Raw genomic sequence first — 24,899 nt, forward strand, 5'->3', positions numbered from 1 at the left:
TAATACTTCTTTTAATTACTTACACATTATAATCTCATACACTAAAAATAATGTCTTTTCTGCATTTATCGATATATATTGTATATTTTTACAGTTAAATCAATGATAAAACAACTTTTGCAATTCATTTTGAGTCACATACAGTCATTTTTATTTATGTTTCACCTCGATAAGGGTGAATATTGCTAAAGGGACACTACAGAGGCCTGCAGAGGGCAGGATGTGGCACAGTATCCTATCCCCTCGCAGGCTGTCGTTTCTGCGCTACACAGGAAGTGCATGCAGTTGTGGGAGGAGGAATGGCTGGCGGTGACGGCAAATGTGCTGCGGTTGGTGAAGTTCTTACTGCCAGTTGCTCAGGCGGAATGAAGGGACCCTCACGCATCTTAGAATTGGTCACTGTCCTCTCACACATAGCTTTCTATTACGGCGGGAGGATCCCCCGTTTTGTGATGCTTGTGGCGTGCACATCTCTATCCGCCACATTTTAACAGAGTGCATTTTATACCGTGATGCAAGGGTAGAAGCAAATATTGGTGGGGAACTGCCCTCTGTTTTAGATGATAATGATACGAGTGTAAGATTTTGCGATGTGTTTGGACTCTGGGCTTAACTTTTAGGCTGGAGGTTTTAGTGTGTTGTACAGTGGCTGGCTCTTCCTTTCTTCCTTGTGGTCGGCCAGCCACATCCATCTGGTATATTGTTTTAGCTCCTTATCCCTCTTTCTTTCTGTGTCATTGTTGTTTTACTACTGACACAAAGCTTCGTCCCGTACGTGAGTGTGGGTACGCACGTAGTATTCCAACTTTTATTACAGGTATTTTACGTGCTGTTTTATCTTTCTGTTCTGGGTATTTTACTGACATTCGTCTCAATCTGTTTTTGCACGGACGCTAAGGACATTGTCATTGTGCGCCAAACATCTTCAAGTGCGAGAATTATCGCACAATCAGCTTAACAGCTTATGCATCCAAGTTGCTGACAAGAATAATATGCAGAAGAATGGAAAAGAAAATTGAGGATGTGCTAGATGACGATCAGTTTTAGTTTAGGAAAAGACACGAGAGAGGCAATTCTGACGTAGCGGTTGATAATGGAACGAAGACTAAAGAAAAATCAAGACACGATCATAGTATTTGTCGACCTGGAAAAAGCCTTCGATAGTGTAAAATGGTGCAAGATGTTCGAAATTCTGAGAAAACAGGGTTAAGTTATAGGGAGAGACGGGTAATATACAATATGCACAAGAACTAAGAGCGAATAATAGGAGTGGACAACCAAGAACGAAGTGGCTGGATTAAGAGTGGTGTAAGACAAGGCCCTACTCTTCAATCGGTACATCGAAGAAGCAATGATGGAAGTAAAAGAAAGGTTCAGGAGTGAAATTAAAATTGAAGGTGAAATGGTATCAATGATACGATTCGATGGTGGCATTGCTCTCGTGAACGAAAGTGAAGAAGAATTACACGATCTGCTGAACGGAATGAACAATCTAAGGAGTACAGAATATGGATTGAGAGTAAACCGAAGAAAGACGAAAGTAATGAGAAGTAGCTGAAACGACAACAGCGAGAAACTTAACATCAGGATTGATGGTCACGAAGCAGATGCTCTTAAGGAATTCAGCTGCCCAGGCAGTAAAATAGCCAATGGCAAACGGAGCAACGAGGACATCGAAAGCAGACTAGGAATGGCAAAAAGGGCATTCCTACTTAAGAGAAGTCTACTAGTATCCAACATACGCCTTAATTTGAGGAAGAAATTTCTGAGAACGTACATCTGGAGTACAGCATTGTATGGTGAAACATGGACTGCGGGAAAACCGGGACAGAAGAGAAATGAGGCATTTGAGATGTGGAGCTACAAACGAATGTTGAAAATTAGGTGGACTGATAATCTAAGGAACGAGGAGGTTCTGCGCAGAGGAAAGGAACATGTGGTAAACACTGATAAGGAGAAGGGACAGAATGATAGGACATCTGTTAAGACATGAAGGAATGACTTCCATGGTACTAGAGGGAACTGTAGAGGGCGAAAACTGTAGAGGAAGACAGAGATTGGAAAACATGCTGCTCTGAGACAAAGAGGTCGGTACAGGAGAGGAATCCGTGGCGGACCGCATCAAACCAGTCAGAAGACTGATGACCCCCCCTCCCCCCGCGACCCCCCCCCCAAAAAAAAAGGTCTAACGTGTTTCCGTCACTATGCAGGATATAACTTAATAAGTCCCCACCGATCAAGATATTGACATTCTGTTTTGTAAAAAGATTATAGTAACTTGGCAAATCCGCTTGTTATGATTTATAATCGCACCTTTCTGTATTCTGAGACAAATGTTCCTGAAATGACGAGTAAAATAATTTAAGGTTTTTGGTGTAACTATTGATGGAACTTCGTAAGCCATGTGGTTATCTTATGGTGTGTGCCCATTTAACGTCATGTTACACTATCACCCCTGCCCGCATCTCGTGGTCGTGCGGTAGCGTTCTCGCTTCCTACGCCCGGGTTCCCGGGTTCGATTCGCGGCGGGGTCAGGGATTTTCTCTGCCTCGTGATGGCTGGGTGTTGTGTGCTGTCCTTAGGTTAGTTAGGTTTAAGTAGTTTTAAGTTCTAGGGGACTTATGACCACAGCAGTTGAGTCCCATAGTGCTCTGAGCCATTTGAACCATTTGAACCACTATCACCCCTCTCCTCCAGTCCACTTAGTGTAAATTCAAATTTCTCTACCTTCGGCATCATGCTCACATCGTTGTACGTGTTTGGAATGATTCAATATGTAGCTTTTCCTCTTCTCGAAACGTACGACCTCAGCGTTTCAACAGTAAAGTTTTCCGTGAATTAACACATTTCGTAGCGTTCGCAGCCGGCTGGTGTGGCCGAGCGGTTCTAGGCGCTTCAGTATGAAACCGCGCAACCGCGACTGCAGGTTAGAATCGTGCCTCGGGCATGGATGTGTGTGATGTCCTTAGGTTAGTTAGGTTTAAGTAGTTCTAAGTTCTAGGGGACTGATGACCTCACATGTTGAGTCCCATAGTGCTCAGAGCCATTTGAACCATTTTTGAAGCGTTCGCTATTACAGTTTGTTTGACATCGATGTCATGCTTTCGCACTGCGCAAAATGTTTGGACTACTATGTAGTGCCATCTAATTGTATGGACCACTCTGTAGTGCCACCTCTGAAGGAAGTGGTGCTTGTGTGATGATGCCGTAGGTGGTGGGGAACCTGTGGAAAAGCTGTGGACAGTTTTACAATTTGACTGTATTATATCTTCAATTCTACATGAGGCAGGGACGCCTCTGCACGTGAGCTCTGGGCAGTGCAGCTGGCGTCGGCTGCTAGGACGACGCCCGGTGATGCTGCGTCAGGACTCTGGCCCGACGGCAAAGACAAGGCCACGGCCAGTTGCGACATCGGAGCTCCCCAGCGAAGCAGCGCACCAAGCGGCTGTGGCACAGGTCTGGACTCACGCCTCCCTGACAGGCGGATGATGGCGGTTGGCGTTGTGACGCCGAGTCCCTCCGTGAGCCCCAGAGTCGGCGGCAACAGGCACGGACTGCAGCGCGGCGGGGATGTGGCATGCAGTCCCGTGAAGGACCCAGTGTAGTGGCAGACGCAACCTCATCTCTAACCGAAGGCTGCTGTTGGCGCTACCCAGTTGTCTCGCGGTCTGCAGTGCTCCGGCGTCGCGGTGCTGCTACTCAGAGATGGCCAAGTCTCCGAATCGAATGACGTCCTGTCCTCAAATTCAGCCTCGTTTATATTCCGTTACCACACATTTGTTTCTCTAAAACCTGGTGTCTAATCACTTCGCCCATAACAAAGAGATGCGCTCGAGTGTGGTGGCAACAACGCACTTACTACATCGTTCTCTGCAACGTGGGGTAGTTTACGGCTACGCTCAGCTATTATGTCTTCGCATCTCATTTGCTTATCTGTTATTGTGCCCTACATGTCGATATAGCCTGGATGATGGCCAGCGTTGTTACCGCAGTACTCCACGGCCGTTCTATGCTACTTTCAGTCACTAATGAAGGTCAACATGAATAAACTAACTTACACTAAAAATTTAATACTTTTACCTAAAATACTGGATTGCGGCACTACAAAATTAAGTCATCGCGAAACGTGACGTCCTATAGATTATTTGCATTCCTTGTACAAATCCTTCTGAGAGTCTAGAGAATGCCATGCAAGCTGCCTCTTCCGCGGAAGAATTTTTGTGCAAGAGACGAGATGGGTGAAATACCCAGACTTCAGGAAGAGTGTAATAATGCCAATCCCAAAGCAAGCAGGTGCTCACAGGTGTGAATGCTAGCTAACTACCAATTTAATAAGTCATGGATGGAAAATACTAACACGATTTTTTAGAGAAGAAAGGAAAAGCAGGTAGAAGCCGACCTCGGGGAAGGTCAGTTTGGATTCCGAAGAGATGTTGGAGCACGTGAGGCAATACTGACCGTGCGACTTATCTTAGGTTACAGAAAGGCAACCCTACATTTTAGTATTTGTAGACTAAGAGAAAGTTTTTGACAATGTTGACTGGAGTTCTCTTTTAGAAATTCTGAAGGTAGGAGATAATGCACGCAAAAGGTTATATGGCATTTATACTATTTGTAAAGAAATTAGACTGCAGTGACAAGTGTCGAAGGAAATGAAAGGGATGCAGTGTTGAAAATGGAATGATATAGGGGTTGTAGTTTATCCCCGAAGATTTTCAACATGTACATTGAACGAACAGTAAAGGAAACGAGGGAGATTTTTCGAAAAGTAATTAAAGTTCAGAGATAAGAAATCGAGGCATGCCGACGACATTGTAATTCTGTCAGATATAGTAAATAATTATGAAAAGTAGCTGAACAGAGGGGATAGTGTCTTGAAAAGAGCTTATGAGCAAAAGTAGGTTATGAGCATCTACAAAAGTAAAATAAAGATAATGCAATATAGTCGCAATTGTCAATACGCTATTGGAGGGAACTGGGGGAGGGGGGGGGGGGGGGCGGGAGTTAAAAACTGTAGAGGAAGAGAAGGGAGATATACAAAATCGGAAATCCTGGAGTACACAAATCAACGAGTTACAATTCGAGGATGACACATATGTGATAACAAGATCCCAAAAAATCTTAAGTACAAGCAAACAGTAATTAAACCTAACGAAACTTGTGCTCCGTAAGTTATGTCTTAGCTATCACTGAGAGAATAACGAAATACTCTGATATGGTTATTTAACTGCGAACATTAAATAAGATATTTACTGTATCAGTGCAGCAGTAAATAATCCACCAACTTTTTTCAGTCGTTAATAAATGTAGGAAATCATACTTTTAAGTGCCTCAAATATGATGTTTCTTCTGCACATATGAGAAATTTCGAATAATTCATACAGATTGTACAGCTGTAATATATCATGAAGACAGGGTCTATGGAAGACATTCATTACAAGCACCATGAAGTAATTGTATTCTTTATTGTGTAAAAAAAGCATGGTGAACTTCCATAAACATTTGTGTTAAGTGTATGGTAATGATATAGTTGATAGGAGCGCCGCGGGGCGATTCTGACGAAAGATACAGAAATTGAACTCCATAATCGGCCACTTACAGAACGCGCTGTCACAGCCTCTGCTCCCAAGATGGTGAATCTTGAGGATGCCGTTATTAGTCCAGACTGGAGCATTGCAACTCGGCGGTTGGTTCGGTAGTTACCAGTGAACATTGGAAATACGCCTGCCGTGATCGAGCCTCTTGGATATTCAAAGGTGTGCTCGAGATGGTTTCTGCTAATGCTCACAACATACCATAAGATTCAAAGAAAACCCATTTGGCCTGAACTATTCGAGCAGTTTGGAACCAATGGAGGGACGTTTCTGTTAAGGATTGTTACAGGTGACGAAACCTCGGTGCATCTCTTTCATTTGGAATCAAAGAGGCAGTCACTGGAATAGCACCACACGCAATCCCAAAAAAGTAACAAATTCATGGCAGCTCCTTCTGCTGCTAACCTCATGGACATTGATGGTGTCATTCTTGCGGATGTGTTGCCAAAAGCGTCAACCATTAATTCAAAGGTTTGTTAGAAGTCTCTGAACAAACTGAAGAATCGTTTCTGACGTGTTCTGCGTGACAAGAATCCAAAAGAAATCTTGCTACAACACGACAATTCACACCCGCACACAAGTCTCAGAACTCGAGAACACATCGTCAAATTGCGTTGGACGTAATTCCTTCCTCCAACCTATAATTCAGACATGTCACGCCCGAACATCCAAGTATTTCAGCTGCTTATGGAATCCCTGTGTGAGACACACTTTGAATATGATAGATTAACTGCTGCAATTAAAACAGAACTAAGAGCACAGGACAAGGTCTTTTACCAACAAGGAATACATGCTCTTACACAACGCTGGCGTAAGGCCATAGAACGTGATGGAGGCTATGTAGGAAGCAGCGTCTGTAACAGAAATGATGACTGATATTGTTACCGAAGTCTGAATCTGAGGAATAAATACGGTCCAAGAAAAACTTTGTGTGACGTTGTTTACTGAACGATTCTGCTCTTACACGTCGCTGTGGATGTTTCGTTAATAAACGAAGGGAAATGCGTGTAGCATAAAAACAATCAGTTGTTATTTGTTTGCATAGATTAACCACATTACCAAGAAGATGATAATAATAATATAATAGCAATACAATAATAATAATGTGCTTTTACTTAAAAAGTTTTGAGCCAAATGAGAGTGTTTGTACATCCTGAGGAGACTGGTGACCTTTGTATCAGGTTAGATTATAACAGATAGCATCTTGGTCACATAATATTTTATTAAAATTGATTACCAACTTCAGCTTTCCAGCCATCTTCACAGCTAAAAACAAGAGAATATAAACAAAAACATACCAATAGATTTACCAACAATAAAATGTTCCTTAAATGTGGAAATAAAATAAACAACTTACCTAAAAATGTAAGAATCTTCAAATAGACGCATAGTTATTACATATAAGAACAAGAGCAGGAGTGTATTTTTATCGATTTAAAAAGTTAACAATTCTGAGTGTGCTAGAGACAGATTTAATATCTGTTTTTAATACATAAATTATGTCACAGTTTAGAAATACATAAAAGTGTTCCTTTCCACATCTCCTGGTATGCACTATATTTTAATATTCATATACTTTCAACTGTCGGTAAGTGGTATGTTATAAGCGTCACTAGCACCTGTCATTATACAGTTTATTTAATGCGAGTATATAAATATGCACTCCCTGTTTTTTTTTTTTTAATGAGCTAAGTACCTACGTGTCGCCGCTACAATTTAAGGTTACTTTTATTCTCATATTTAATATACTCTTTTTAGTAAACTTATTGTATTTTTTTGTTTATATTTCCTCGTTTTTAGATGTGATGATAATAGAATAGCAGAAACTAGTATTCAATTTTAATAAAGTATACTGCCGTAAAAAAGTAGTACACCCTTTTAGAGCGTACCAGTTCACTCAAGATTTATTGCTGTAACAGTACGTAAAATGCTTACATTTACAGATCAATAATTCATCCGGTCCTGAGGTAACAGGTATGGACCCATGCTAGAGCACCCATATTAGTACGTGGGGTAGTCTCCACTGGCGACAATTCAGGCGCTGACTCTGGCAACCAATCCATCGTACAGATGGCGCTTACTGTCCTGGGATACGTTGTGCCACGCCTGCTCGACCTGCTCACATAGTTCAGCAAGAGTTGGCTGATGAGTCACTTCTCGTCCCATCAGGTCATTCAGAGCACGTTGAATTTCCCGGGCAGTGTGTGGACAAGCATTACCGAGCGAGGTGGCGCAGTGGTTAAACACTGGACTCGCATTCGGGAGGACGACGGTCCAATCCCGCGTCCGGCCATCCTGATTTAGGTTTTCCGGGATTTCCCTAAATCACTCCAGGCAAATGCCGGGATGGTTTCTTTGAAAGGGCACGGCCGACTTCCTTCCCCGTCCTTCCCTAACCCGATGAGACCGATGACCTCGCTATCTGGTCTCCTTCCCCAAACAACCCAACCCAATGTGACATGCATTATCCTGTTGGAACAATACATCGCTTCAGTGTGGCAAGAATGGCAAAAGAACTGGTATACCAGCATCCTGCACGTATCCAGCGTCGATTAGCTTCCCCTCTGGAAACACCATAAGGCCAGGGGTTGGGCCAGTTGGCCGAGGACAATTCAGGAGACAGCGCTCACCAGGAGTACGTCGTACTCGCAAACGGCCATCACCTGCGTGTAGCCAGAATCTGATTTCATCGCCATTCCATCTTCCACGTGACCCTCGGACGGCACCAATCGAGCCGTTCACGTCAATGCTGTGGCGTTAGTGGTGCGCGTATCTTAATCCCACTGCTAATGACCGGTTCGCAACAGTCTGTGTAAATGGTAAGGTCTTATTGGACCAAACTACGAACGTCATCGGTCCCTAAGCCTACACACTAATTAATCGAACTTAAACTAACTTACGCTATGGACAACACACACACCCATGCCCGAGGGAGGACTCGAACGTCCGACTGGGGGAGCCCTACGAACCGTGGTAAGGCGACTGAGACCGCTCGGCTACCCCGCGTTGCTAACAGTTTGTTGACACGCCTGGGCTCACAAGCCCTCTTACCTGTGCCGTGATAGCTGTACGATCTGCTACTGTTGTCCTTACACTACGACAATCCTTGTGTGTCTCTGTGCTGCGTGACGACTAGAACCTCGACTGAGGTCCACATGAGCACTGATACCGGTACCGTCGGATAACCTATGCAGCACGTCAAATTTGCAATTCTCCGAAAGGAACACACCGCCACTCGGAAGGCTACAATTTGACCACTCCTAAACTCACTCGTTTGGCTGTAGGAAACACGAGTGCGTCTCCTTGGCGTGGTTGCCTGCTTGCTTCACAAGTCTGCACCACACAGAGCCTTCTGTCTGTGAGCATTCCATATTAATTGGTACACGTAGATGGCGGTCTGGTAGCTATGACACTACGCTACCCTTTGACGGACGATGAAACCATTATCAGCACGTTTGCTATCCCCCAGGTGGCATATGCCGTCATCGGATCAAAATCTACGTCGTCTTTCCAGATGTGCCGATCCCTATTTCCGGTAATGTATTATGTGGCCAAGATAATGACTTTTATAATCGAAAAAATATTACCTAAATATCTCGGTTAAACAGATAATTACATAAGCCGCACAAAAACCTGTCATCCTCTTTTGCAGTACAGTTGTCTAAAATCTTTTTTGTGAAATACGAAGCGTAGCAATGTGTACCGTAATGAGAGTGATAATAAATTGAAATATTGCTCTTCAGACATGCCTGTGGGACATAACGGACATCATGCATGGTACGCAAATAAATTTATCATCGCAGCACTTCACACCGAGAGACATGCGTATCGTAGCTGAACCAATTCCACATAGCGAGCGCAGTCGTTTGCCGGTAACAGCAGAGGTTGCGCTCTAATAAAGCCCACACTCATTTTGCGCCGTTCTCTGATTTCAGGTTCGGGCAGCGCCCGACGCCGGGCTAGGGTTATTAATGGGCGGCCGCTTGCAGCAACACAATTACAGCCGTCGCGATGCAATTACACTGCATAAGTCAGGAGACGCGGCCACCCACCTGGCTGTCAACATTTGCCTGTTTGCGCCGCAAATATGGGACATGAATAATTACCGCCGGCGCGGTGTGTGTGGGCGGCGGCGCCGCCGCTGTTTGCGGCTGCCGTTACGGGCGTCGCGGGGCCCCCGCTGATGCGTAATTCACAGCGGGGCCGGCGGCGAGTGCAGGCGGGGCCCGCCCTAAAAAGCCTAATCAGCGCCAACCCACGGACTTAAATACTGCGCGACAGCGCCAAAGCAGCCTACCGCTGAAAAGGATAGTCAGCCAGTGCTACGAGGTGGGGTGGGCACACAAAATCAGTTGTACGTGGTGCAAATGGAATACTAGGATTAACTGCGGCAATTCTGTAGTACACATGTCACGGAGATTATAGTGAAACGCGGCTGTATACTCACCAAATGATTGTTCACTGTTCTGCTGCACTTTTAAAAAGTACCATATTTAGCATCTATAGACCTCCAGGCTGAATTGTGTTGCGGGCCCTATCAGGGGATATTTTGTGATATCTATTAACGCAGCATCTGTCTATCTTCTTCAATTTGTCGTCCATCTTTTGCCTTTTGTCTATCTTCTTCTGTACGAGGTGTTCGGAAATTTCCGTTACAAACTTCTAGAAGTTCTAGAGGAGAGTGTGTACATAATATTCTGTCCGTTTCCGGGCTACAGCAGTTTGAAAACATCTTTTAAAAATGCAAACTGCATTTCTACACCTGTTAACTCTTAACTGCGTGTGTATGTACAAACGAGAATTGCATCTTGTACTGGAATCTGCTATAAAGGAGTTTTATTGTTTAGTGGTCCCACAACGAGAGCAAGTCCATACGCCTGTTAACGATTTGTTACCGCTGTACAGCACTCCGCCTTCAGGCCACGAGTGGCCTACCGGGACTATCCGACCGCCGTGTCATCCTCAGTGGAGGATGTGGATAGGAGGGGTGTGGGGTCAGCACACCGCTCTCCCGGTCGTTATGATGGTATTCTTGACCGAAGCCGCTACTATTCGGTCGAGTAGCTCCTCAATTGGCATCACGAGGCTGAGTGCACCCCGTAAAATGGCAACAGCGCATGGCGGCTGGATGGTCATCCATCCAAGTGCGGGCCACGCCCAACAGCGCTTAATTTCGGTGATCTCACGGGAACCGGTGTATCCACTGCGGTAAGGCTGTTTCCCACCGCTGTACAGCGATAAAATAAAATTAAAATCATGCCAAAATGATTATCAGTTGCACAAGGCACCACATTTTGTATAAAATGAAAGCTGTTACGCAGAAAAGAATAAGTGCTACAAAAAAGACGTTATACTATTTATGTCGAGAACTGATCTTTAATTTTGTTGTAAGACTAGTAATCAGACACCCGCCAGGTTAGCCGAGAGCGCTAATGCGCTGCTTCCTGGACTCGGGTAGGCGCGCCGGCCCCGGATCGAATCCGACCGGCGTATTAACAGCGAGGGCCGATGTGCCGGCCAGCCTGGTTGTGGTTTTTAGGCGGTTTTCCACATCCCCTTAGGTGAATACCGGGCTGGTCCCCACACCCCGCCTCAGTTACATAACTCGCAGACATTTGATATATGTTCGCATTACTTCATGATTTACACCGGACGAAGACTGCTGGGGTACACTGATTCCGTCTCGGGCGGGGGGGGGGGGGGGGGGGGCCGGGGTCGCGGTAGGAAGGGGGGCATCTGGCCACCCCCCCTCAGATTAAGCATGCAAAGTCCGATTGTAACAATGCCGACCCTGCGAAACTGAGGGACTAAGGCATAAGCCAAACGAAGAAGACTAGTAACCAGACTTCATAATAGCAGATTCCAGTAGAAGATGCAATTCTCGTTAGTACGTACACACCCAGTTACGAGTTAACAGGTTTAGAAAAGCATTTTGTCTGCTGACAGTGAGTTGAGCGAGCGAGCGCAGGTCTACAATCGTGACGTCCGCGCCGCAGCCTATCTTTCTCGTAGGCCTCGGACTGATGTCATTTGACACCTGTCCTTCTTCCGTGGCCTGGTTCGAGCCTCATTCACGTGTCTGTTAGTACTGGAGCAACATAGCTGTTATACGTTTGCTGAATACACCGACATGATCATCCCGAATGGCGAAGCTCGTGGTAATGGAAGAGCTGCTAGTCGCCTTTACCAAGAGCGTTCTCCAGCTCCATCGAATACCCTTTCGCAACAATCGTGCAACGGCTTCAGTAAAGGGTACTTCCACCAGGTGTAAGGAGATGCCGCGCACCCGAATTGGAAGAGACCGTACTGCATCACGTTGGAGAGAACCCGTCAACGTTTCTTTCCCTATTAATGAGTGGAACTGTAAAATATGTACTGAGTCATGCCTAATCAAAAACTTTTAAAATTGTTCACGTTACCAATAGGTTTCTAAATGGTTGTAGCACGGAAACGGAACGTTTCCTTACATGATCTCCAATTCAAAATATTATCTACGCACTCCCCTCTACAAGTTCTAGAAGTTTGTAAAGGAAATTTCCGAACACTCTGCATAAATTTAAGTCCCCTGCTGCTGTTACTGTCTGTTCGTTCGGACTACTCTCAAGAACTACGGTAGGGATTTTGATACGGTTTTCACTATTCATAGACTGACTCACAAGAAAGGTTTTTGTATTCTTACTACCATATAAATACAAGTCCTTCTTTAACTTTTTTACGAAAAACCTTCAGATTTTTTCGCAATACTCTAATAAACGTTAGGACGGAAGTAGGCTACATTTTTAAAATATTTATGGCATGTAAATAGATATAGAATAAGTAAAAGGAAAGGTTCCTAACAAATAACTCGGCAGGATCTTGACCCACATTTGAAGGATCATAGGCTATATCTTTTTAATCAAATAGAATACATAAATAGGTATATATCATATAACAAGGAAAGTTTGTTAACAAGAATGTGAAAACTTCTTGAACGATTTACTTTGAATACTTACACGATATTGTAACAAACATTCCGAAAGACATAACCCGTATCTGTTTTCAGTGTAGATAGCATATAAATGTATATATAATATGTAAAGGGAAACCGATTGTTACCAAAAATCTTGAAATGCTCTTGACTGACTTACTTCACATTTTTACACGATCCTCTGATAAACGTTTGGAAGGACATAGGAAAATTTTTTTTTTACGTACGTGATATATAAATATACACACTATAAAAACAGGAAAAGGTATTAGCAAAATCTCGAAAAATTCATAATCGTTTGAGAAGAACTGTGATTTCGATATTTACAGCACTAGGTGATGAAACTATCTTTATCACCCATTACTAAAGCTGTCAGCGGCTCCTAGATAACTCCTTCTATTCGATGAACAAATATGTATTTAAACGCTGATAGCCTGAGTATAGTTGTATGAGTAATACTAAAAAATAATCTGTTCATTAATTTTAACACCAACGTGATGTGTAGACATTCTCCAGCCGTGAAACGAGATAAGTTACAGACAACGCATTAGTGCGCTATACTCAAAAGTGATATTGTTTCTGACTATAAATCCTAAACTCAATCAGTAGGATACTATTTCGTAATATTCTTACACAACATCATATATCACGCCTGTTCCTTTTGCCTACACAAGTCATAAAGGAGGGTTATTCAGTTTGCTTCATTGTCATCACTACGTTGACTCTGTGATATTCTGTGGTCGCTAGCCTCCAACTAGGTAGCTTGCTGGCAAATGTGGCACTGCATATAAATACAGAATTCCGGAATAAAATTAGTGCACCCTCTCAGAGGTTTCCAATTCATTCAATATTTGTTGTTGCAACAGTTCATATGGAGTACCTGAAATGATTAAATTTACAGATCAATAGCACAAGCAGTTCTGAGGTATCAGATATCGAACCTTGCTGAAATACTCGTGTTAGTACGTGGTATAGCCTCCACGGGCGACAATGCAGGCGCGGACTCTTGCGCACAGATGGCGAATACTGTCCTGGAATACGTTATGCCACGCCTGCTCGACATGTTCACGTAGTTCTGTAGAAGTTATTGGTTGATGAGTCATACGAGTCACTTCTCGTCCCATCATATCCCACGCACGACGAATTGGAGACCAGTCCGGAGATCGAGCTGCCCGTGAAAGATGCTGCGGGGCTTACAGAGCACGTTGAGTTTCAAGGGCAGTGTGTGGGCGAGCATTATCCTATTGGAACAACAAATCATCTTCCTGTTCAAAGAAGAAAGAACGTTTCTTCCAACATTCTGCACGTGCCGATGAAACCCTAAATCTTACGAAGTAAATAAACACTCTACATGGAAGAAAATTACTGCAATAAATCAGACTCTTGTTGTTTCTCCTATGCTGCAGAAGTTTTGCAGGGTAGCCCTTACACATCTTCCATATAGTTGCGATTCCTCCCCAAAGGATTTTCATATTTTTGGAGTTCTGGAGAAGGACTTCCTTTGCCGAAAATTTGCGTTGGACGAAAAGGTGCAGCCCTGACTACAATCACTGGTCCACAGGCAACCGCAAACATTTTTTCAGTGCTACAAGTGTAATAACAGTTATGGCGATCACTTTTAAAATACGCGAAAGCGCCAAAGAAACTGTTATAGGCATACGTATTCAAATAAAGAGATACACAAACAGGTATAATACGCCGCTGCGGTCGGCAACGCCTATATAAGACGATAAGTTTCTGGCGCAGTTTTTACATCGGTTACTGCTGCAACAATGGCAGGTTATCAAGTTTTAAGTGAGTTTGAACGTGATGTAATAATCGGCACACGAGCAATGGGACACAGCATCTTCGAGGTAACGATGAAGTGAGGATTTTCGCGTACGATCATTTCACGAGCGTACCCTGAATATCAGAGATCGACTAAAACATGAAAACTCCGACTTTGCTGCGGCCGAAGAGAATTGTTCAACGTGACAGAAGTGCAGCCCTTCCGCAAATTACTGCAGCTTTCAGTGCTGGGCCATCAACAAGCGTCAGCGTGCGAACCTGTCAACGAAACATCATCGATATGGGCTTTCGGAGCAGAAGGTGCACTCGTGTACCCTTGATGACTGCACGACACAAACCATTACGCCTCACCTGGACCGTCAACATCGACATTCTGACGAGTCTCGTTTCAAATTGTATCGAGCGGATGGACGTGCACGGGTATGGAGACAATCCATAGACCCTGCATATCAGCAGGGAACTGTTCAAGCAGGTGGAGGCTGTGTAATGATGTGGGGCGTGTACAGCTGGAGTGATATGGGACCCGTGATACGTCTACATACGACTCTGACGGGTGGCACGTACGTAAGCGGCCTGTCTGATCACCTGCTTCCATCCACGTCCATTGTGCATTCCGACCAACTTGGGCAATTCAAGCAGGACAATGCGACATCCCACACGTCCAGAATTGCTACAGAGTGGCTCCAGGAACAATCTTCTGAGTTTAAACAGTTCCACTGGCCACCAAATTCCTCGGACATGAACATTATTGAGCACTTCTGGGATGCCTTGCGACAAGCTGTTTAGGAGAGATCTCCACCCCCTCGTACTCTTAAGGATTTATGGACACCACTACAGGATTCTTGATGTCAGTTCCCTCCAGCACTAATTCAGACATTAGTCGAGCCCATGCCACGTCGTGTTGCTGCACTTCTGCGTGCTCGCGGGGCCCTCCACGATATTAAGCAGGTGTACCAGTTTCTTTGGCTCTTCAGTGTAATAAACAGTTTACTTACTTTTTCCGTCTTTTTCACTGCCCCTTGTGTTGTGATATTGAAACGAACCCAGCGAAGCGACATCATCCAGGTTTATGGTTATAGTGTTCTTGCTTGCGCGTTCTTTGCGTAACTATGTATTACGTGATTTTTCAAATTTCTTCATGCGATATACTTTGCGACTGTGTTTCATGAGAGCAATCATATACTCTTTGGTCAGTTTCTCAACTTGGTTGGAACACGTTTGAATCACTATCCATTTTCTGTTCATTCATCCGTGTCTGCAAGTTGTCTGTCCTACTGCTTTTCCATTCATTAACACTACTGGCGTTGATATGAATATAGGATTATTTTCTGCATTTTGTAAATGTGTGGTTATGTAGCGTCACATGATCCGTTGAAGTGTACTTGCATGTAAGACTTGAGACTTTTTATTCATTTTCTGCGCAATATATACCTCCTCATTCTGAATTCATATAATTTGCGACTCTTATGGGGCCATTTTACACTCCGCTGATCTTTACTCAAACCGTCCATGGGCTCGCTTAAGAAACTCGTTCACGGGAGAATTTCATACAGTTTGATTATATTTCAGGATGAAAAGAACGATTGCTTTCAGCAGGGAGAATACTTTAATTTTAAATAAAGGTAAGTGCGTGTCACAGTGGAACTTCCAAGTCGCCTGTGAAAGGTGGTTCTGAGAAGGTGGAAGAACTAGGCCTCAAATAAGCATAACTCATTTAAAATAATTTTATTAGAAAAAGATTACAATAATGTACAGATATGAACTTGACCATTGCTTTGGTCACGGTACTTCAAATATTAACGGTCCGGTCAATTTATTTGCTAATACTAAATGGGACAATAGTCAAGCCCGCCGGCCGTGGCCGAGCGGTTCTAGGCGCTTCAGTCTGGAACCGCGCGACCGCTACGGTTGCAGGTTCGAATCCAGCCTCGGGCATGGATGTGTGTTATGTCCTTAGGTTCGTTAGGTTTAAGTAGTTCTAAGTTCTAGGGGACTGATGACCTCCGATGTTAAGTCCCATAGTGCTCAGAGCCATTTGAATTTGAACTCAAGCTCGCCCGACTCCAAGAACCGGACGCCACGTGATGCAGACCAATACACCATAGTAGTTAATACTTTTATAACACACAAATAGACCTTCTTAGGTACTTAACGGATATGAATAATTAATAAAAAGTTTAAGGAATTACGAGAACCTGTAACCACTTTACAGCCATCTCCATTGGCAGCAAGGCGTACACTACGACCTTAAACAAACATAAATATATAGAAAAGTGAATAAGGCCATCATGGGTAAAATTAATCTCTAAAAATACAATTGTTTGATGAATAAGCTTCTAAATAGCTGCACTTGATAGTAATGGGTAACCCAAGAGAGACATATATAGTAGTATTTATGTAGCCAGAATAAAACAACATCTCAGTGCCTACTTACGCAACTTCAGAAATGTACGAAAACCAGGGTGTACATCCAAAAGAAAACAGCTCAATCAAAAGATGCGTAAACTGGTGCTGCAAACATAGAATCGCTGACGCTTGCACACGAAACCGATTTAAACAACAATGTGAGCAAACAGACTTGGAATTGCACGAGCAAAAGCAATTAACTAAACGCGAAGCTTTTCGTAAACAAGAGCAATTAGCTGCATCAGCAGGTTAAACAGCTATTTTTAAATCAATAACCAAAACGCACAACATGGTGCTCCGTAAGTCTAATTGACCATGACTTTTATTCGATTCAGAACTTCGCAAACACACCATTTACGGACAGAATTGGACACAGGCTGTGGCGGACATAAATGGCTAACACATGTGACCAGCGCTGGCTCCCCGTAACACCCCCGAGTTTAAGTAGTTTAAGCGCGTATGCCGTCAGTTACTTCCAGTAGTCAACAATCAGGTCAAAACCATTTCTAGCAAAAGATGGCGGTGACGCACATACAACAGAATACAAACTTTCCAAAAGTCGCTAACCAGCCTCAGCTCCACTCCAGCAATTCCAGGGTATGTTATAGGGCTCTGGTGCCGCTCGCGATCATCACCAAAACCCAGCACCTCTGGACAGGAGTGGGTGGGGGGGGGGGGGGGGTGGCGGGCAGGTGGGGAAGCCTGTTACTTCCGCTGGCGACTGCACTTGAACGACGCTGTTGTCGGCTGTTTGCTGCTGAAGCCCATAATGCCCGCCTCCCTTACTGCTGGTCTGCAGCAAAACTCGGTTACATGCCAAGTGCGATGTCCGAGCAGGCGGTGTCCAAACCTTAGTTACACACACAGGACAGCCAATTGATACCAGCTGGAATAGGTTAATGTGTTTACGTGATGAAGGTGTCGGTATTTAGCTACCATAGAATCTGACTTTAATTTGTTAGGTGTTGTAGATACAGGGTGCAAGTCCATTTGCATTAAACCAATTACTCGTACAAGGAGTGATTGCTTAATACAAATAATGAGTAGCTTTGCATTAAACGAATTAGTCCTACAAGGAGTGATTTATAAAGACAGATATGGAGTAGCTTTGCATCAAACGAATTTTACTGACATCGTTAAGATGGCTAAAAGAAAAACATGTGAGAGTTCCTCATCTGCGCAATGAGCCAATGAATTCTGTATCGAAGATGCACACACAACCAGATAAATTCGAGCTGCTCAGAGTACGGATGTGGTTCAAATGGCTCTGAGCACTATGCGACTTAACTTCTGAGGTCATCAGTCGCCTAGAACTTAAAACTAATTAAACCTAACTAACCTAAGGACATCACAGACATCCATGCTCAAGGCAGGATTCGAACCTGCGACCGTAGCGGTCGTCCGGTTCGAGACTGTAGCGCCTAGAACCGCACGGCGACTCCGGCCGGCAGTACGGATGTGAAACTAACACTTTATGCTATATCAAAAAGCAACACTTACATCTTCAAACTGAGTAGTCAGCACAGGACGACAACCAAGAAGCGAATCTGAGTCTGTACTGGACGAGTCAGGAAACGAACGATAAGAAGTCAAACTTCCCCATTCTCAGCCCAAAATCTATTGCAGGGGCGTCAGCAGTGCTTGTAACCACTGAGACCGAAGGAGTAATTGCCTCGCAGCATGAAAATAGATGGGAACGCTGCAAAGGTTTCCCTAACATGGTGTACAAATGTGCATAAACAATTTCTGAGGCTGTTACCGAGTTTCAACGGTCTTGTACTATTGGTCGAAAAAGCATAAATAGTGCCTTGAAGAGGAGGTAATACATAGGATTGGAAGAATAGAAACGCTGTTGAAATGATGCGAAATTTTTCCTGTTTCATGGGAACGAAAATTCAGTATTCTTGATGACACCCATGCTGAATAGATACATCACTGTGTAAAACTTGACGAAAGAAACCTTCACACGATGTGTCATAACTCGAGGAAACTTGGACCACACAGAGAAAGAAGTTCTACAGTATAGTACCAAAGGCATCTGAAAGAAATATGCAACGGGATTAACAGTAAAGACACTTTTATTCAAACACGATAATTACATGGAAGACACTGACATTTTTGATGGATCCCTGGAAATTACGAAAGGCACGACATGGTTCTTCCTAGGGTGTGTGAACAACCGCAGAAGGCAATGGATGCTCCGCAATGTGTTCCCATGCTCGCCTCAAGACTGTTAAGGAATTCTTATGGTAGGGCGTTCCATTCCTCCACCAATGCAGTTCATAAGTGCTAGATGGTCGTTGGTGTTTATGGAACTGTTGCATTACATCTCCCCAGCGCGTTCCACAAGTGCTCGGTACGGCGTAAATGGTTGAACGAGCAGGCCAGTCCATTCGCCGAATATCCTCTCGTCCCAGCAGCTCCTCCACCTGCGCTGTTCGATGCGGTCGCTCATTGTTGTTGTATCGTGCCTACTGATCAAATTTGCGGTGCCTAGGAAATCTGCATCTCGGATGGCTAGACAAACAATTCAAACAAATTGTATTAATGAATTTTTATTACAGAAAATAAATGACAATAATTAACTCTGAGAAATACAATAGATGTGTCGTAAGCAAAGGGTAACACGCAATAAAGTCAATGTCTTTCAGTATAAAGATTCCAATACAAGCGAATGCAATGGATCCTTCTATCCACGTCGCTGGTCTTGGGGCTTCTCGTAGAACTCGCAGAACTGGGCAGCGGCCGGTCGGGTGCAAGGCTTACGTTCTCTTCACGTAGAGGGCGCTGCCGTCACGTTGTCGTCCTGGAGAAGGGTCAGTTCGCGTGCAATTGGCTGACGTCTTTTTCACAGCCCTCTCTACTCTAACGTTACTGACCGGCGTGCTGCCGCTTAACTTTACGCCGGAGCAATTGTCATCCATAAAAGTTGTCAGGGCCGAATTCACCCCTGAAATCGCACGTGGGGAAGAAGTGCAGTGTCACTATAACGTTGGCCGATTAGTGTACCGTGTTCGAAGATTTGGAGGTCAGTGCACCACTGCAACCTTATGTCTCCCCGCACCGTAACACCTGGATCACGGAAAAAAATTTTGACAATGTTCCTGGGCACATAAAGTGTTCCCGCCACTCGCCGTATGATAGTACGTAATGCATTCTCGTACGTGATTAGTTTGATACTGCAGGAGTTGTTATGTGAGGAGACATAATGTTGGATGGGTGCACTGGCCACCAGATCTTTGAACACGGTACACTCACCGGTCAATGTTATTGTGACACTGCACACCTTCCCCAGGTGCGTCTTTTCAAGCATACATTCTGCCCTTGGCTTTATTTTTATGATCCATCGGACAGCGTAGGTGGAGGAGCTCTTAGAAGGTGAGGTTATTCTACGAATGGATTGCCCTACTCGATCCCGCAACTTAAATCTCATCAAACAAGCGTGGGATGTGACGCGGAGACGTATTGTGGTTTGTGCACATTCTCTAACAACCATCCAGCAGTTGTCAACCACGCTAATGGAGGAATGGTACGTCCTACCGCGATAACTCTTTACCAATCGAGGCGATCAGGCGAGTACAATGTATAGCATACATTGCCATCCGTGCTGAGCACACTCCCTATCAAGAACCAAGTCCACCCATTTGTTATGTCCAACGGGCCATTATAATTCGCCGTAACTTCATTTTAATTATTTTCTTTGAATAAAAGTGTCATTTCTATTCGTCTCATTGCGCACTTCTTTCAGTTACCTTCTGTGCTACACCGCAGCAGTTCTTTCTATGTATGGTCCAAGTATCACCGATCTTGGCAGTGATACATCATGCAAAAGTTACTTTTGTTCTAAAGATCTATATTTGTTACATCTCCAGTGGGCACTATGTGGCTACGGCACCGTTGTTATTGCACGTCAGGTATTAACTCCGGGAAACCACGATTTCAGGATACGTCGAGCAGGCCCTGGGAACTAGCCCGGCATGCAAGCCAACTCTTGAACAGAGCTGTTCTGTCGAACACCACAGTGACCACGGGTAGTCCCGCTATCTGCTGCCTTGCGAAAGAACCTCTCAGCTACCACCTAACAGTCTGTCCTGCCCACTTTAACTTAAATAATAAATGTAACTCAATAAAGAATGGTGAAGCGATTTTACCTTTCTGTGCTCTTCAGACTTCTACCATTTGAGTATGTCCGTTTATGTCGTGTCCTTTTACTCAGTAGAGCCAACAAATTCTGGCACAGCTCCTTAACATCGTGTAGGGCCCTCGCGACCAGACAGAAGTGGCATGGACTCGACTAATGTCTGAAGTATCGATGGAGGGAACGACTCCATCAATCCTGCAGGGCTGTCCATGAGAGTATGAGGGGATGGAGATCTCTTCTGAACAGCACGTTGCAAGGCATCCCAAACATGCTCAATAATGTCAATGGTCAGCGGGAAGGTTTACTCTCACGGGTGTGCTGGAGCCACTCTGTAACAGTTGTGGACGTGTGGGATGTCGCATTATCCTGCTGAAATTGCCCAAGTCCGTCGCAATGTACAATGCACATGAATGGATGCAGGTGATCAAACAGGATACTTATGTACGTGACACCTCACACGCCCCCACCCATTACAGATCTTCCACCAGTTTGAACAGTCCCCTGTTGAAATGCAGAGTCCATGGATTCATTATGTTGTCCATCCGCTCGATACAATTTGAAACGAGACTCATCCGATCAGGCAACATGTTTCCAGTCATCAACATTCCAATGTCGGTGTTGACAGACCCAGGCGAGACGAAAAGCTTTGTGTCGTGCAGTCATCAAGGGTGCACGAGTAGTCCTTGGACTCCGAAAGCCCATATCGATTATGTTTCGTTGAATGGCATGCACGCTGACACTTTTTGATGGCCCAGCATTGAAATCTGCAGCAGCCTGCGAAAGGGTCCCACTTCTTTTACGTCGACGATTCTCTCCAGTCGTCGTTAGTCCCGTTCTTCTAGGATCTTTTTCCGGCCTCAGCGATGTCGGAGATTTCATGTTTTACCGGGTTCTTGACATTCACGATAAACTCATGAAATTGTCCTACTAGAAAATCCGCACTTCATTGCCACTTCGGATACGCCGTGTCCGATCGCTCGTGCGCCGACTATAACACCACGTCCAATCACACTTTAACCTTGATAACCTGTAGTAACCGATCTAACAACTGCGCCAGACACTTGTCTTACGAGGGTTGGAATTTTAATAGTGGCAACTATTTATTTACAGCTCGTACAAAATAGATACGTGTTTCAAAGTTTTACTGACCTTCAAAGTAGTCACCAGCATTGTGTATAACCAGTTGCCAGCGATGTGGAAGTCGTAGGATACTCTTAGCAGTGCCTGTTGTGTTGACAGTTCGAGCGGCGCGGTCTATTGCCCGACGAATTTCTAGCAGTTCTGAAGCGAATGCCGTGAAGTGTTTCCTTCAGTTTAGAAACAGAGTTGAACTCACGAAGGTTTAAGTCAGGAAAGAACAGTAGGTGATATATCACTTAGCAGCCCTGTCAGTCAAACAAATCAGTAACAGCTTGCACTGTAAGTGCTTGAGCATTGCCCTGCAAAACGATGGTCAGGTCCTGCAGAAAGTTTCATCACTTCTGTCTCTAAGCTGGTCGTAGGTTGTGTTCAAAAAATGAACAGCACAGAGACACAAGTGACGACGCTTTCTGCAGGACCTGACCACCATTTTGCAGGACAATGCTCAAGCACGTAGAGTGCAAACTGTTACTCGTTCCGTGCATCCGTTCGCAGACACATTAATTTCGTGTAGAGCGGAGCTCTCTCGCAAGGAAGATCCTGTATGACGAATCCACACTGTGTTGGTATCATTGGCCGTTAAATCGGGCTAATGTAACAGAGGTCAAGACGGCGTGAGTAAGTATTCCCCTCTCTACTGGTTGTGTATCGTTGTTTAGATTAACGCTTTGAGTCCCAACAATATAAAAGAATTTGATTTGAAGATTTTTTACAAAATTGAGCTTTATCATCATAGGAACAGCGAATGCAAAAAGAAATGGCAAAAAATAAATAATCAAATATTTTGAGGTGGTGATTTCAATCTGGAATATAATTTAAATATTTTTCACAGAATTAATCCTTATTATCATAGTAAGCAGCGAATTCAAGAAGAAAATGGCAAAATGTAAACAATCAATTGTTTCTGGTTTCACTTTGGAACCACTGGGAAACACAGCTTTCAACTGCTCATTATTTCATGAGAATCACCGATGAGCCAAAACATTATGACCACCTGTTTAATAACGCGCTCCACTTTACAAACAAAGTAGAACAGAGATTCTGCTTGGCATGGATTCTACAAGTTCTTGACAGGATTACAGAGACATATGGCACCAGATGGCTACGCACAGGTAAAGCAATCCCCGCAAATTACAGGATGGTGGTTCACCGGCACGCACATGGCACCAGATATGTGTTCCAGCGGGTACAGATCAGGAATATATGCTGGCCAAGACATCAATGTCAGTTCACTGTAAAGCCTCTCACATCACTGTTGCGCGATTCTGACCTCGCAACACAGATACTTATCCTGCTGAAAGACATCATCGCCGTAGGGAGAGACCTGAAGCGTGAAGCGATGCAGGTGGTCCGCAGTGATGTTTACGTAGTTCTCTTCTGTCATGATTCCTTCTATTATCGCAGAGCCCATGGAAGCCCAGCTGAATGTATCGCTTATCATAATTCTAGCCCACTGGCCTGCAACTGTCGCGCTGTGCATGTTTCGTGCAGCCATTGGACTATATGACGGCGTGTAAGGACCGAACCATCGACTTGGTGTATCAAGAAATGCGATTCATTCGACAGGCGACTCTATTGATCCACAGTGAAAACTCAGTGCTGCTGTGCCCAGTGCAATTGTAGCTGACTATGTCACTGGGTCAACATGGGAACACGTGGTGGTCATGTGACGTGGAGCTCCATGTTGAAGAATGGCGTTTGAACGGTGTGCTCCTAAACACAATTGCCTGCAACAGCATTGTCCCTGTCGTCAGATCTGCCACAGATCGCTGCCTGTCCTGGATTACAGAGTGAGGGATCCTCCGCCCTCTAAGTTTTGTGATGATACGTAGTCGTCGAGTACTACACGGCCTACTGGTTATTTCACCATCCTTCGACAACTTTCCAAAAGTGCTCACAACAGTAGACAGCATCGCCATTTCAGAGATTCTTGTTTCCAACCGCAGCGTCACAACAATGTGCCCTTTGTCAAAACCCCTTATATCACTGGATTTCTGCATTTTCGGCCCGTATATTCGCTATAATGACTGCCCATTCATCTCTCTCCCGCTTCCATTCTTTCCTTTCTGCGTCGAGTGCCAGCAACACCAACAGGAGGCATTCAACCTCACTTGGGCAGTGGTCCTAGTATTTTGGCTCATCATTGTAAATTTGTAAGCAAGCTCCCACTTTTCCTGGATACAGTCCCACATCTCGGAACTTCAATCTGAGCCGTGGCGGCTCGATTTCATTTTATGTCTTCCCGGTGCCTTCTTTCACTAACGCCCCGATAGACGGCGCGAATTTAACTTACAGTTTTCGTAGGTGGCCGCTATCTCAGAGAGTTTGAAACAGGCCCTTAGTGGGTTGTGAGGTGAGAAGAGGTAGGAGGGCCGCAGTACAAGGGTATCACATGTGGGTTTTCCCGCGCAACGGCTCCTTCGACCATTGCTTCTGCTTGGGCTGAGACCATCTTATCACTCCTTTGGGTAGTGACAATCACATTGCTATGTTTATGGTGTCCTTCTATGGCCTTCAGTGGATTCCCACTTCCCTGTTTATCCAAGCTGTGTTGTTTCCACGTATGCAGGGAACATTACTGGAAAATTTGGAGGTCATTGTTGCTAGCGCTCTAATATCAGTGCCTTAGCGGTTGGTGCCTTATGGGTCACTGAAACATTTTTTTTTTATGTTGATTATGCTTGGCCGAAACCGTAATGTACGTTTGCATGTATTTCACTGGTAGAAATTTTGGGTGTAAATTAGTGAGCGTCCCTGTGTTGGCGTAAAAGTGTACCACTGAGTCATTTACTTGCTGTGCATTATCGAGGCCGTAAGGGCCATAAGCCATGCAACATTTTCAGATTCAGTGGTTTACTAGTAA

This window comes from Schistocerca nitens, chromosome 5, assembly GCF_023898315.1.
Source record: "Schistocerca nitens isolate TAMUIC-IGC-003100 chromosome 5, iqSchNite1.1, whole genome shotgun sequence".
In the NCBI taxonomy this organism is placed as follows: domain Eukaryota; kingdom Metazoa; phylum Arthropoda; class Insecta; order Orthoptera; family Acrididae; genus Schistocerca; species Schistocerca nitens.